A 14,136-nucleotide genomic window follows, 5' to 3' on the forward strand; every position below is an offset into this window, starting at 1 on the left:
GAGCGACTGTTTCGTGGTATAAGAGAAAAAAATGTATCGCACGCTCTGTAGGGCTGTTGAAAAAAATTGAATTTCGAATATTCGTCGAATTTAAAATAAAAATCCACATTCGAATGCAAAAACGTTGCATTCAAATTTTAGGTGTGCATCAGGCTGCCTTATAAGTATATGGTTATACTGATATACAGTATATTATATATGGTTTATAAACATTATATCACATTAAACATTATGCACTTTTTTCAAAGATAGGTGTGTTATTTTATTGCTTTGAAGAAATGTGCATTTGTAATATTTTGCTCGATGCGCCCTCTTGTGGCCTCAGGGGAGAAGCCAAAAGCTTTTTGATGACTTTTAAATTAGAATATAATTCGAATATTGATAATATTTAAGTATAAAATTTTAATTTAGTTTTTCAGCCATTTTGACAGCCCTAACGCTGTGACTCTTTTACCCAAGAAATAATAAAAATGTGTTCTCATCTCGTGCAGATGAAGTAGAAATGCTACAGTCAATATACTACAACTTTAACTGCTTACCATTGACATTATGGAATATGCTAAGGTTTTTAATGCTTCATTTAACATCACAACTCACATAAAAAATGGAATACTCAGAGTCAGATACACAAACGATTATGTTTTGTCATTGGTCTCCATGCAAACCAAAACAACGTGTTATTCCTATAAGCTGATTTGATTATACTTTATTTTAACATGTTCTTGTTACACTTTACATGTACTTACTGTTATAATAACAAAACATTATGCATAATTACATGCAAGTAACCCTAAAATGAACCCTAATCCTAATCCTAAAAATATACTAAGTACATGTAGTTTATTAATATTACTCAGTACTTAAATGTATAATTACACTGCAACAAGGACGCCTTAAAATAAAGTGTAACTGGGTTAACTATCCCTTTTTTGTTATTTTCAAAGTGGTTTTATTGAGTCCAAATCATGTATAGAGATTTCAAGGTAACAAGTAGTTACAAGTAGTTCATAAGCATCAGCATTTGCTCAACAACAACAGCGATTCTTTTGTCTTGATGTAACAGATGACATAAAAATGTGCTCTGAATGACTGGTATTTCTGATCTTTCAACCCTCCAAACCTCTCACTGTAGAGGATGAAGCCCTCAGAGCGAACACATTGCTCTAAATGGAGCAAGCCTGTATCTTCTTTGCACACACACAACTGGTGAAGACAGGAAGTGAGATAACCCTGATTAAAATCAAACAGAAGCACCTGAGACTGATTTATAGCCACAAAAAGACTAACATCTATTCTCATAAAAGTTTGCTACTGCTTCTTCACACAGATGCATCGCTCTTACACAGAAACACACAAACCTGCACCATCTCAGAGAAATATGGCATATTTGTACGCATTTGTATACATGTTGTACACTTTCTGAGTACATGAACAGATAGACACAGCAAGAGAATAATGATCTACTATCGGCAGCACTATGTCTGTGCAGTTCAAGCTGAAAATGATTCTCTAGCCTGCTGTGAACCGTCCACTTCATTATGGACAAGGGTTGTGACTATATTCTTGATTTGATATGGATACAAGATCAGTGTTTTTCTTTACTGTTTCCTTCATTCTCTTCACACCGCTTCAGATAAACCTACAGGCATTTTCGAATGAACTTTAACCTTTAGCAGTTTGTGATGTGCCAGGGTCAAATAGCTGCTGATTCTCAGTTACCCACACTGTCTTGCTTCGTCACCGGATCACATATCTTCTTCTTACACACCCGTACACACACACACACACACACACACAAACAAACATGCACACACACTGCAGATTTTTGTGTCCCAGCAGGTTTTACGGTTACTAGTTAAAGTACAGAGGTTGTCTCATATCTGCTTTGGATGTTTAATAAGCCAGTCACTGTGTCAAATAAATAACAAAGGGCACCAGCATTACCTCAAACTACCTCTGTGTCAACACACCCGGAGCAGATTAGGACAAATCCTGCGGAAATGTGTCCATCAATGGAACAGCACTTCAAAATACTGCAGTCTGACCCTAACCCTAACCCTATATAAGACAATTCTGTTTTTTTTTTTTTTACATCAGTATCTCTGTTGTTTGATTCAACAAAAAATATATGGTAATTATTTACCGCATTCACAAATGTATTATGATCTCAGTGTTTCTAATGGCTGTATCTTTAGCGAGATCTTTTGCGTAGCAGCCTATTTTTTTGTGTATTGTATGTTAATGTTTGTTATATGTACTTGTAAATTTGGGCCACCTATCTTGGTCAGGACAGTCCTGCAAAAGAGATTTTAATCTCAATGAGTTTTCTTTCCTGGTTAAATAAAGGATTTAATTAATTTAATTTTAAGATATGTATATACATTAATATATATAGTCAAATACAAACATTTATAAAATACATAAAAAATAAAAATCTCTCTGATCATTGATTTGACTGTTATGATGCCAAAGAGCAGAGGTTAATTCGATTAGGTAAACGATGTAAGATTATTGTGACAACAAAGGCAGGTGAATCAACGTTCACATCAAGTCACATGATTTCCTTTACACTGATTAGCTTCTAAAGCATTAGCTTAGCCTGCAATACATGTAGCCCAGGTAATCTCAGCTAATGCTCCCAAATGCTAACGTTCAGGCAGAGCTAGCATTAGCCTTAGTGAGAATCAACAGTCTGTTCAGCATTAGGTGTTTGTGTGCTGCAATTAGAGTAAGTACTGAGGAAGTGTACACAGTGGCACATCTTCACTTCACTCAGCGCCTCTCCACTGTTATAGTGTAAACAGCAAGGCTAGCTGCTATGACATCTGAGGAATTAATCAATAGCATGACATGTATGGTCAACTGAAGCATACAAACATATAATAAGGGCCAATGATGACTAGCCACACCCCTTTTTTATGTATTTGTGTGCACAGTATACAATTTGGAGTACCAATATATACACACAACCCACACACACACACACACAAGCAAATCATTAACTCTATTACCTGAGAAAAACACAAGTAAAAGTGGACTGCACTCCACAGTGCTCCTGAAAGCAGTTCTAAGGTCAGCTGTAACGGAAAGAATCGGTAATCAAAACTGAGGACGGGGACATCAGAGAGTGAAAATTATTAGAGCAAACGTAGTGTCCTTATTTAACACCACAGACTTCTGGTCAGACTCTGCACTTCAAAATAATCATTTCAACAAATCAGTATTTGTGTCTTGTTTACCAGTAAAAATAGAAGCAAATTTGTGCAATAATATATAATCATAAGAAATAAGACAAACAAATATATACTTATATACAAAAAGATTGGAGTTTTGAAAAAAATAATACTTTTAATCAGCAACGATGCATTAAACTGATAAAATGTGACACATGACAAAATCTGGAGTTTTTATTTATTTATTTTAATTTAAACCTGCTTTTTGAACATTTTAAATTAAAAAAGAAAAAAAACTGTTTGATCATGTAAGAGTTGTGATGAACAGGAAATATTTAAGATTCAGCCCTAAGGCAAAATGAGTCTGAAACGAAATTCATTTTCCAGTTTACGTTTTCAACTTTTTCCCCTTTAAATATTTATGCTTACGATTTGTAATTTAACATACTGAATTGAATTTGAAAAATATAAGCATTTTGGACATTTAGAGACCAACAGTTTAGCATATGCACACCTACGAGTAGCAAAAGTGAGAAGTGTCTCCACAGTTCCCCACCCTCCCCAGACTGTGCCAAGACCTAGAGAGCAGTACATTTTTAAGTGGTGGGTGATACTCTCTATGTATTATGCAAACTTACACAGTGTGGTTGTAGCCTATTTGAAAGAGCTATAGAAACAGGTGCAAATGTATACACATGCAAACACTCACACACACACACCTGCTCTCATTGCACCACTAAATGCTCATGTGTGTTTTGTGTGTCCATATCATTCTCTAGTCCTCACCGCTGGAAAACAACTTCAATTCTGCTCTCGCTGTGAGACATGAGATACTTTACTGTGATAAATCATTGATGTTTCATGCTGCAGGCACTCATTCTCCTTCTCATGCCGTAACATTAATTTTTAATTTGCACTTTTAATCTAAATAAGACAGAGCACTGAGACCACTTCTCAACCAGAGTTTAGTCCATCTTCCAGCCAATCGCAGTCTGTGCAGGAGGATGTCAGTGCGAGAGAGCTGATTGGCTGAGCCGCACTGTCGCCAGTACCAACAAAGAATTGATTGGCTGTTGCTGCACAGGACAGCACTCTTGTGTTGACCCGTTTACAGCTAGCCAAAAGAGAGAGATAACAAAAGAGGGACAGAAAGGGAGGGGAAATAGAGAGGGATTAAACAAAATGCATTTTATGAGCTTGGGATAAGACGACTAAAAGAGCCCTTAAGCAGACCATGTACATACACATAATCAAAAGAAAGTTGATGCATTTCAAAGCATTATCTGCTTTTGGTGCTGTTTTAGTTATATAATAATAGCATCCAATCCAAACGAATGTGCCACAAATGGCACATCGCATATTTCAACATTATCTTTAGAGTGTTAGCGTGTCTCCAATTTATTCAGTTGATCATGACTTCAGTGTGAAAAGGTCACAATAAGGTTCTTTTGCACAAATATGTACGTTTGCAAGGTTAGTGAATGAAACCCCAACACCAAGCTCACTGTCCTTGCCTTTTATTCTTCAACATTAATGTCAATACCATGGTACATGAATACAGAAAACATTCAGTAGCAAGGTCACTCCTTTTAATGAACTGGTCTGGTGCTATTACTTAAAGGTAATTACTCCATTAAACACCTTAAGGCTTGAATTGAAACAAAAGTTGATTTTATAAAAGCAAAATAAAACTGGAACTAAAAACTACAACTGAAATAAAACTGTAATATAAATGCATTTAAATAGCATCAGAGATGTTGTGATGTTCGATTCATGAACAACTCATTCTTGTCGCATGTGGCAAAAACAAACAAACAAATCTGGACAAAATATATTTTAAATATATGCTAACAATATGTTGAAAACAGTGAAGAGTGAACAGTAGTATTTCAACTAAATATATGAAGGAAGGAATACATTTCCAATCATACAGTAGCCTATATTTAGGCTAAATGTAAATGTGGATGGAATAGTCTACATCCAAACTAGATTTATAATGATTTAATAATATTTATATTATATCTATTTTAGTATGTTCCTTGCTGACTTTTATTCAGATGTGTTATATGTTCATTTTTGTTTACACGTTTTTCTTCATATGTGACATGTTTTTTTTAATTTAAATATCTAAAAGGAAAAATTTAAGTTTAAATACTTTAAAGATATAATTTTATTTTAAAAAAATTACATAAATACATTTACATAATTTTTTTTTTTATATTTTAGCAATTATTAAAAAAAGAAATATATTTCATTTTCCGAATGGGTTGTGTTGGATATTTCAATTAATCGTTTTAAACTGTTTAATTAATATCCAAATTATTTTTTTTTTGACGCTTAAATGATTTTGTGTTTATGAATCCCACTCCAGCCCCCTTTAGTGGAAGATTATCATGAATAACAACTTTGAATCTGTCTATCACACAAGCTATCATACTGGAGTATAGCGTACTATATAGTATTGTTTATACATGATAATTATACTGCACTCTAAGCTGTCAGCTTAATGGAGTGTTTTACCTTTTTAATACTCTCAGATGAATAACTAAACATCTGTCTCTCACTGTCTTTCATTCTCTTTTTCTATGTGCTAAAGAGGCACTGCTTGGTTCGGTAAGCCTGTAATAGGCTTAAGCAGGACAGAAACACTCTTCTCTCTGCTCTCGCAACAGCTTTAATGGCCAGCCTCTCTATCAGTGATTTATTCTCAGGCAGAAAACAGAAAGAGTGAGCGAGGCAGAAACAAACAGACACAGTATGGTGGACAGTGAGCAGTCAGGAGAGATTTACTCATTCAAGTCAACTGGAACAGATCTAAAACATTGGCCACATGCACACTGATGCGTAAAGAAACGAAACAACAGCAGATAAAAGTGACAGACAGACAGACAGGCAGACAGGCAGACAGACAGACAGACAGACAGACAGACAGACAGACAGACAGACAGACAGACAGATAGTAGAGATAGATAGACAGATAGATAGATAGATAGATAGATAGATAGATAGATAGATAGATAGATAGATAGATAGATAGATATGTCCTGGATGACAGGGAAATATTCAAAGCTGCTTCATTAGATCATCTGCAGTTTAGGTAAACTGACCTCTGTATGAACCTGATAGTCAGATAAGCTACTCAGGACTCTGCTCTGAACTTTGACATCTGCTGCCCCTCCTCCAGCCACCACCTTCTCACAAACATTTCTTATAAATGCTCATTTCACAACCATGACATTGAAATGAAGCATGAAATATAGATAAAAGCTCAGAACAATCAATATTCATTACTAGGAAATATTCCACCACGATTCTACAAGTTCTATACACATCTGTATTTCTACATGTACTGAGTTCATATTTATATTTATATTTATATTTATACAAATACTCAGGCCATCTATATGTATGTATTTAAATCTAGATAATTCAGCTAGATCTCTAAATACACTCTGCATTCCTACAGTCTTGTCAGTCGAAATTTAGTTTCACTTCACTGATTTGGGCTGGTCTCCATTCAGTCGATCAGTTTGTTCCTATGGGAAGCTCTCATAATGTCTTCTGCTTTTTACCGCTCTGATTTAATATAAATCATATTAGTGCATAATATGAATCTGGGAAAAAAATCAATACGTTTATCAAAATATTATTTTACAAACACAGTTAAAAATAGTAAGCAGCACAATGCATCACCAAATCAGCATATTAGATTTTCTGAAGGATCGTACTGAAAAATCAGCTTTGCCATTACAATATATTCATATGGAAAACATACTAAATTGTACTAAATACTTAGCACAGTTTTTTACTGTATTTACTGTATACAGATCACATAAATGTACGTAGCCTTGGTAAGCATAAGAGACTTTAAACAAAAAAAAAAAAATCTGACCCCAAACTTTTGAAAAGTAGTGCATCTACTTCCTAAATTTCAGCACATGTATTTTCTCTGTTCCTTCCCCTTCAAACCCTCAGTAACTGTTGCATACTAAAAGGAAACATGAAACATATTCATGAACATGTTGGTGGTCTAAAATGAATTAAAACTTTGCCTAAAGACAAATCTATATATATAAACTCAAACCACAATTTTCAGATGAAACACATGCATAAGACAAGTAATTATTGACTTCTATCATTTCTGTGGGTGGGTACCCTGTGGATATTATATAAAAGGTATGACTTTCCAGTGTGCATAAGTGGAGAGATAATTACACAGTGGACAATCAATAATAAAAACACAGCAGTCGTTCATCAAAGCCTCTGGGGACTGACAGCTAGATGACTCTTAAATTATCCTGTACATATAAAAGCAGAGAGGAATGGCTCAAATATGATCTGATGACTGAAATCAATCATACTCTTTACAATGCCTTTCGCATCGGGTAGATAGAAACTCAAAAAATAGCTAGCAGGGTGGTCCCACAAGGACTCAGTTTTTCCCTAAGGCCATTTTCCTGCTTGCATTCACACTGCCAGTAGGAACTCTTAAGTGACTGAACTGGCCGACAACAATGTGATTAAAGCACGGCATTTAACAACCGTAGAGAGTGGAGAAGTGCCTGGATTTCGTCATTGGTCCATCTATAGCAGTATCCTGTGTTCAAGAAGTTAATTTGTGGAGTAAGTATATGTAAACCATGTGTTTACACTACTTTTTTAAATAGAGGGGTCTAGTTTTCTTATGGTTTGTATTAAGCCAATGGATGTACACGTCACTGGTAGTTATTGTGCAAGGTTAGACCCTACTCTGAAGCAGAAGCTAATTTAGTCCCACAAAAGATATTCCCATAATTAAAATCATTCCCAGTTTCAACAAAAAGCAGGTTCTTCCGGCAAAAGTGATAGCAACTGTGACAACATTCCTCCGGTGTGAAAGCTGTGACTAAAAACGATAGTTGGCTAAATATCAGGACTTGTATTGCATCCTTTAGGATGTGCTTTGGAAACAGTTTAGAGTTACAGATAAAATCTGTTGCTTTCATCCTCTCTGATATTAGGCTGAAAAGCACACTCTTTGATAAAAAGCTAAAGGGGGTTTTCAAAGCGATGCCATAGAAGAAGCATTGGTTAACCAAAGAAACTTTCAGTGAACAGATAAGAAAAGACCAATTTTTTTTTTTTAATAATCTGAAGAAAACATTTCCACTATTTTGTGGAATTGAAAAGTTCCATGGACGCGAAAAGTTCTTCATCATACCAAATAGGCCAACAAAGAACATTTATTTTTAGGAGCTTATGGTCATTATTGATACAGCTGGTCACAAAATTGATTGATAAAAGCATGGATACACATTTGCATCTCCAAAAACATGAGAAAATGCATGAGTCTTTCCTCTTTTACAATAAACACCACTTCATTGGGAGTGACTGCTAACAGACTTACATTAACCACAGCAGCTTCTCTGTTTCTCATCTCACGCTCTGTTATCTTTCTGTCTACCCGAGCAGCACAGAGCGAAATGAGCGCTGGATGGGCGGATGGCAGTCAAGGTCAGTTAGCAGATCGTGAGAAACCCCAAAAAACAGATAATGTGTAAACCCCAGTAACAGAAACAAAGACTGGAAGAGGAAGACCAGCAAAGATGCACAGAGAGAGCGCAAACAGAAAGCGAAAGTGCATGAAAGAGCTTGTTAAATATAGATTTAGAGGAAACTAAAAAGTAGAACGCACCCTTGCAGTGGTCAATGGTAAATATTCAGTTTAGTGATTACAGTCTAGTTGATGTCCTTTAAATAAATTTACTGAGTATGTTCAAATAAAGCTGCTCTAAAACTGCATAAATTGATGGCAGTTCTAGTTTCTGAATGAGCAAGAATTGTGAAACTGCTCTAGCACTCGCTAAATTTCCCTTACTTTCATTTCCTCAATATCTCTGACTTTTGATTCATTAAGTGTTTGAACGACACTGCAAGTGCTCCATGAACGTGCATACTGTATACACACCTCAAGGCCAAAAGGACGTGGAGACAAACATCTAAATAATGGGTTTGGCAAGGCCTAGTGAATCTTAATGCTATAGGATACAATGACTCGCTTGCAACTTTGCGACAACAGTTTGTGGATGGCCGTTTTCTGTTCTGCACAACAAGTGAGGTCTATAAAGAAATGATTTAATGAGTTTGAAGTGAAGAACTTGACTGGCATCCATAATGCACTACAAATAAACACCTTTGGGATGAACTGGAATTCTGATTATAAGTCAGATCCCATCGTCTACTAATGGTCATGTCTGAATGGTAGCGAATCCCCTCTGCTATAGTATTTTAAAGGTAGGGTAGGCAATTTCGGAGAGGCTAGCAATAGCAAGCTAGCTTTGAAAGCCCCTCTCGGCAAATCATTCTCCAAAGCCATGCCTCCTCCAAAACACAAGAAGACGCAGACCAGCGGCTAACCAGCAAAACGTTGAGAGACCGCACTGCTGGAGGGTTGAATGGGTTGGACTTTTTTCAAACACATAAAAAAAAATCCTATCACTTCCAAACTTTTGAACAGTAGTATTATTTATTAAATACTGACAAAACATAATGTGTATTTTAAGCTAGACGTTGTCACATTAACAGGCAATCATTAATCACACTGATTTATGCAGTACATGTTTCACTAAATTGAACCCCAGCTAAGGGTCGCAAATCCCACAAGACAAAGCATAAACACACAGGCTACGCAACAACTCTCATCCCATAAAAATCTGAAATACAGAATCAAGGCACAGATCAAGACTGACTGGCCTTGTGATCTAAAGTCCATTCTTCTTAGTCATTTAGGAATGGTGTCATCTGTATGCTTATTTAAAGCAGAACGCATTTAATGAAGTAAATGTAAGTCTTTCCTTGGAAAAGTTGCAATGAAGCATATGGCTGACTTTAAGAACTATAGTATAATTAATACAATAAGCTTTACCTTCTTTATGCATAATAACATAAGTACATGACCATTGATGTTGGTTTAAAAATGCTAAACATTAGGCGTACGATCTAGAAAAACAAGCCAAACGTGCTGCACAGACCTTTGATTCGCTCTCGCATTTCCAGGTGCTCGTTAAAGAAGAGCTTTCCAAGAAAGCACACAAATATATGTGTAACCAAATAAAAACACAACTCTGCCCTCTACTTCGGTTTACAGGCCTTCTTTCAGCTCCCTCTGCCTTTCTATCTTTTCCTCTCCTTCTGTACACAGTGTGTCGGTCAACACATTGAACGGATTCCCTGCACAGCATTCACGTCCCAGCCAACCCTCTCAAACACTGTGTCGACTCCAACAAGAGGGCATCAACCGCACAAACTTTGGCAGCACAGGTCAGCCTAGGTTGTACAGTCCAGCTACACAAATACACGGTGTGCCAACAGGGCTAAATGTTCAAATGCACCTCCAGTTCACTTATTTATGAAATGTGATATTTCAACAGACCTGAGGTTTACCAGAGTTTCCCTCCTAATCCCACACTGAATCCTCTACATTCCTGATTTCTCACAGGCAGGGTTGGCCGGACAATTTTGCCAGACATGTGTTTGACTTCCAGTCGTGGGAAGAGACACTAACTAAAGGCGTCTTAACTCAGCTGAATTAAGGCTGCTCTGTGCCTGTTCAAAATTCAAAGACGCAATGCCTCATCAAAGTCAGACTAAATTATGCCTGCTCAGACCCACCTCAGCCCATAATATCAAAATATACAGTATCTAATTGCTGTGTAAATGCATATAAGCCATCTCTGAGCATCATCTTCCATGCCTCCTTTGCAGTGCTGCTTGAGCCATACAAACTTACACCAAATTTACGCTGCACATAGGGCACAAAAGCATTTCTGTGGCATTTAGGTGTCTTTACCCAGACTACCCAAATAATGCTGCACATTGGTGGCATAAATGCATATACACAGCCATTGCATCTTTATACACTACTTTGATTCTTAGAGTACTTTGGTGGGTCAGAGCAGGCAAAATTTAGTCCAGCTTTTATGAGACATTGTGTCTTTACACAAAATGGAGCAGGCATAGAGGAGCCTTAACTTGGCTGTGTAACGACACCTTTAATTAAGAGAAAGAAAACGATCTGTCCCTTTTTTCTACAGGTGTAGAAATAGCAAAACAGACATTAATGGGCAAAGGTCATTTTATATTAAACATAATTATCCAATATGTGAATGTAAGTAGGGAAATAAGCAATTAAAAACACTCAAGTTAATACATTTAAATAATAAATGAAACTTTTAAATAATACATTTTTACCTTTTATGTACCCTACTGAAAGAAACCAAATGGGTCGGCCTAAACCATTTACAGATTTCTTGTTGCAAACGCCCACAAATTTGTATGTTTACCCCCCACCCCCCAATTTGTTTGTTCACTCTTTGTTGTCATGACAGGCCAGCTGTTTCCAAGCTTGTGTGGTCTTAAGTAATCACCTCCAATACTAAATTACTGGCTACTGAAAACACATCTTAAAGTAAAGCTAGTACGGCGTTAGATCAATAAGTGACTGACACTGGTCAAGTACATAAACACTCTTAAGCGGCTCTCAAGTGCTCATCGAGAACCACATTTCTCCCGTCTGAAATGCAAACACAAACTTCATAAGCCTTCTCCAGTTGAGCTACTACAAAACACAAGACACAAAGTGACATAAAATACTTATGTAATATATTCCAAACTGGGCTAAAAATCATCAAACTTAATTAATTTATAACATCACAGTCTGATGCACTGTAACGCTAGTAACATTTTTACCAAATGCAACACGACTGCTAATGCATTATGTATTTCCAGTAGGAGGCAATGCTTTATCGCAACAAAATGTGACTAAGCAGATAGGCTGTTCCTTGTCATTTATTAATATATACACAGGAATAGGAAGTCATACGTCAAATCCCTTCCCGAACTTCATATAATGATTCATATCTAAAAGATATATGTGGTTATGTTATTGGCAATTACTAATGACTTGCATTCAATCATTTGTCAGCATTAAAGTGTGTTTAGCTATGAAAACATTGATTTGAAAGTCTGAGTGACCCCTGGATCGCACAGTGTTACCGTAGCTATTTTATGACTACTGTCATTAATCACTCACTAAACTAGGTAGCCTGCAGTTTACCAATAATATAACTTCTGACTGAAACAAAATAACCTGTTTGCAAGATATCAAATAAAAGCCACACCAATAAGTGTAACGCGCTTCGATTTCACACTTCGAGTTCAATTTGCTCAAAATATATATCCATACGCAACTGAACAAAAAAACTGCACGATCGCTCTACTGCGCCCTCCTCTGCTCTGCGCATGCGTGCGAATTTTCTGCGACGATCCTTGATCAGTTTAATTTCTATTCTGCCTCTGGTTACATGTGAGTCATAAGGCAATATGATACATTACAATACTACTGGATATAATTGCAATCATGTCTAATAGTTTAATCAAGGGTTTGAACGTCAGTAGCGTTACAGTAGCTAGTCCTCTTGTCATTTTCAGCATGCGCTCATAAGCATGCCGTTAATTAAGATATAGCCTAGTTGTCATTAATCACAAAATTACCACATAAAACAAACCATATCTTTTATAGGATAAAACACATCTAAAAAAAAAAGATAGGCCTACATAATTAGCGGAAATATGAGTTATGTACATTTTAAGGGCATATTAAAAAGCAATTTGTTACTATTAACAAAATCACATAGGTACAACGCACATGTATAGGTTACACAGCATATGATTGCACAAAAGCGCACGCATGCACACACTTGACACTGCTGAACGGAAACTAACAAATTGCATGATGGGAGATAAAAGAATCTGCTGTAGAAGATAATATCAAAGGGGAAAATAGAGAACATGCCTTCAACTTTCTTACTAGGGCAACTGCAACTGTCGTGTGTGTTAAGGACTAATAAACTCAGAATCAAAAAATAATAAAATACCCATTGCCCTTAACATAACGGTTAAAGCTCGTCTAAATGAGCGTGCGCGCACGCCTTTCTCGTAATCTGCTTGTTTCTTTGCAGTGAGAGTCGCGTGGCCGAAATGAATGTGACAGATCAAAACGGAAGGACAGTTCACAATTCGGCAAGAGGTATGGCTTTAATAACACACTCCTAATTTATTTAAATCTCCAGTCAAAACCGTACTGCATCATGGCGAGAGAACTGTCTCAATGTTTCAATCATTAACTCTTAACGTAATAAACTTTCACCCACTGAAACCCGTTTGGCTCTTGAACCACGAGCCCAAGAGAAGTGCTGCTTGCTGACAGCTCCGCACTGTCGCTCAAGTTACAGGCTACCCTCATAACGGTAAATTCAACAGCCTAGCGAAAACATTCGCCCGGAGAGTGCGCTTGTTTTCCGCTGTTCGCTTAATGTGTCAGAATTAACCTCCAACGCGAGCCGGTCAAAGGCGCAGAAGTGCGGAGCTGCGCTCCCTGGACTGGAATGGAGTTGGAAATGTGAGCTGGACTGTCCGTGAGACTTGACAGGCGTGCTGGAGGGGGGCTGGACGCTCTGCCTGTTGATCCGATAAAAAAAAAAAAACAGGGTGCAAGAGCTTGGGACTTGCGAAACACCGGTGGCAAACGCGCACTGTCTGACCTGAACGGGAACCTTTTAAATAAGATTCTATTAGACATGTCTTATATTTTGGAAGCACTAAGAGCAACGTGAACAGCTTCAATTCAGCGTGAAAAGTCCAGCCCAGTGGAGCCTCAACAAGATCAACCGTGGACATTTGTCTGTAAACAACTATGCTGTTAAAACAACAACATTTGGCATCGACAAACAACATTTAAGACACACTGAAAGCGCACAGACGCAAGAAACATACCTCGGCAGGTCTTCTCAGTCCGCTGTCGTTTCGCATAAAAGTGCTGCAAAGCTCCAGATAGCGCCTACGACCCAGAAAGGCAACCTTTCTGCCCCGTCTATCTCAACCAACAGTGGCTTACGCAGTTTTTCATGTGCTTCCACCCCTCCTC

General features: G+C 37.2%; 1 protein-coding gene across 1 annotated transcript in view; it reads right to left on the minus strand.

Moving 5' to 3' along the window:
* LOC122136803 (signal transducer and activator of transcription 5B-like) overlaps positions 1–14,136 on the minus strand; it is a 51,071-nt gene extending 36,935 nt beyond the window's left edge. The window contains exon 1 of the mRNA XM_042721395.1: positions 13,986–14,136. The gene's annotated coding sequence lies outside the window, so the exon portion shown is untranslated. The remainder of the gene's footprint in view (positions 1–13,985) is intronic.

Source organism: Cyprinus carpio, chromosome B3 (assembly GCF_018340385.1).
Source record: "Cyprinus carpio isolate SPL01 chromosome B3, ASM1834038v1, whole genome shotgun sequence".
Lineage (NCBI taxonomy): Eukaryota > Metazoa > Chordata > Actinopteri > Cypriniformes > Cyprinidae > Cyprinus > Cyprinus carpio.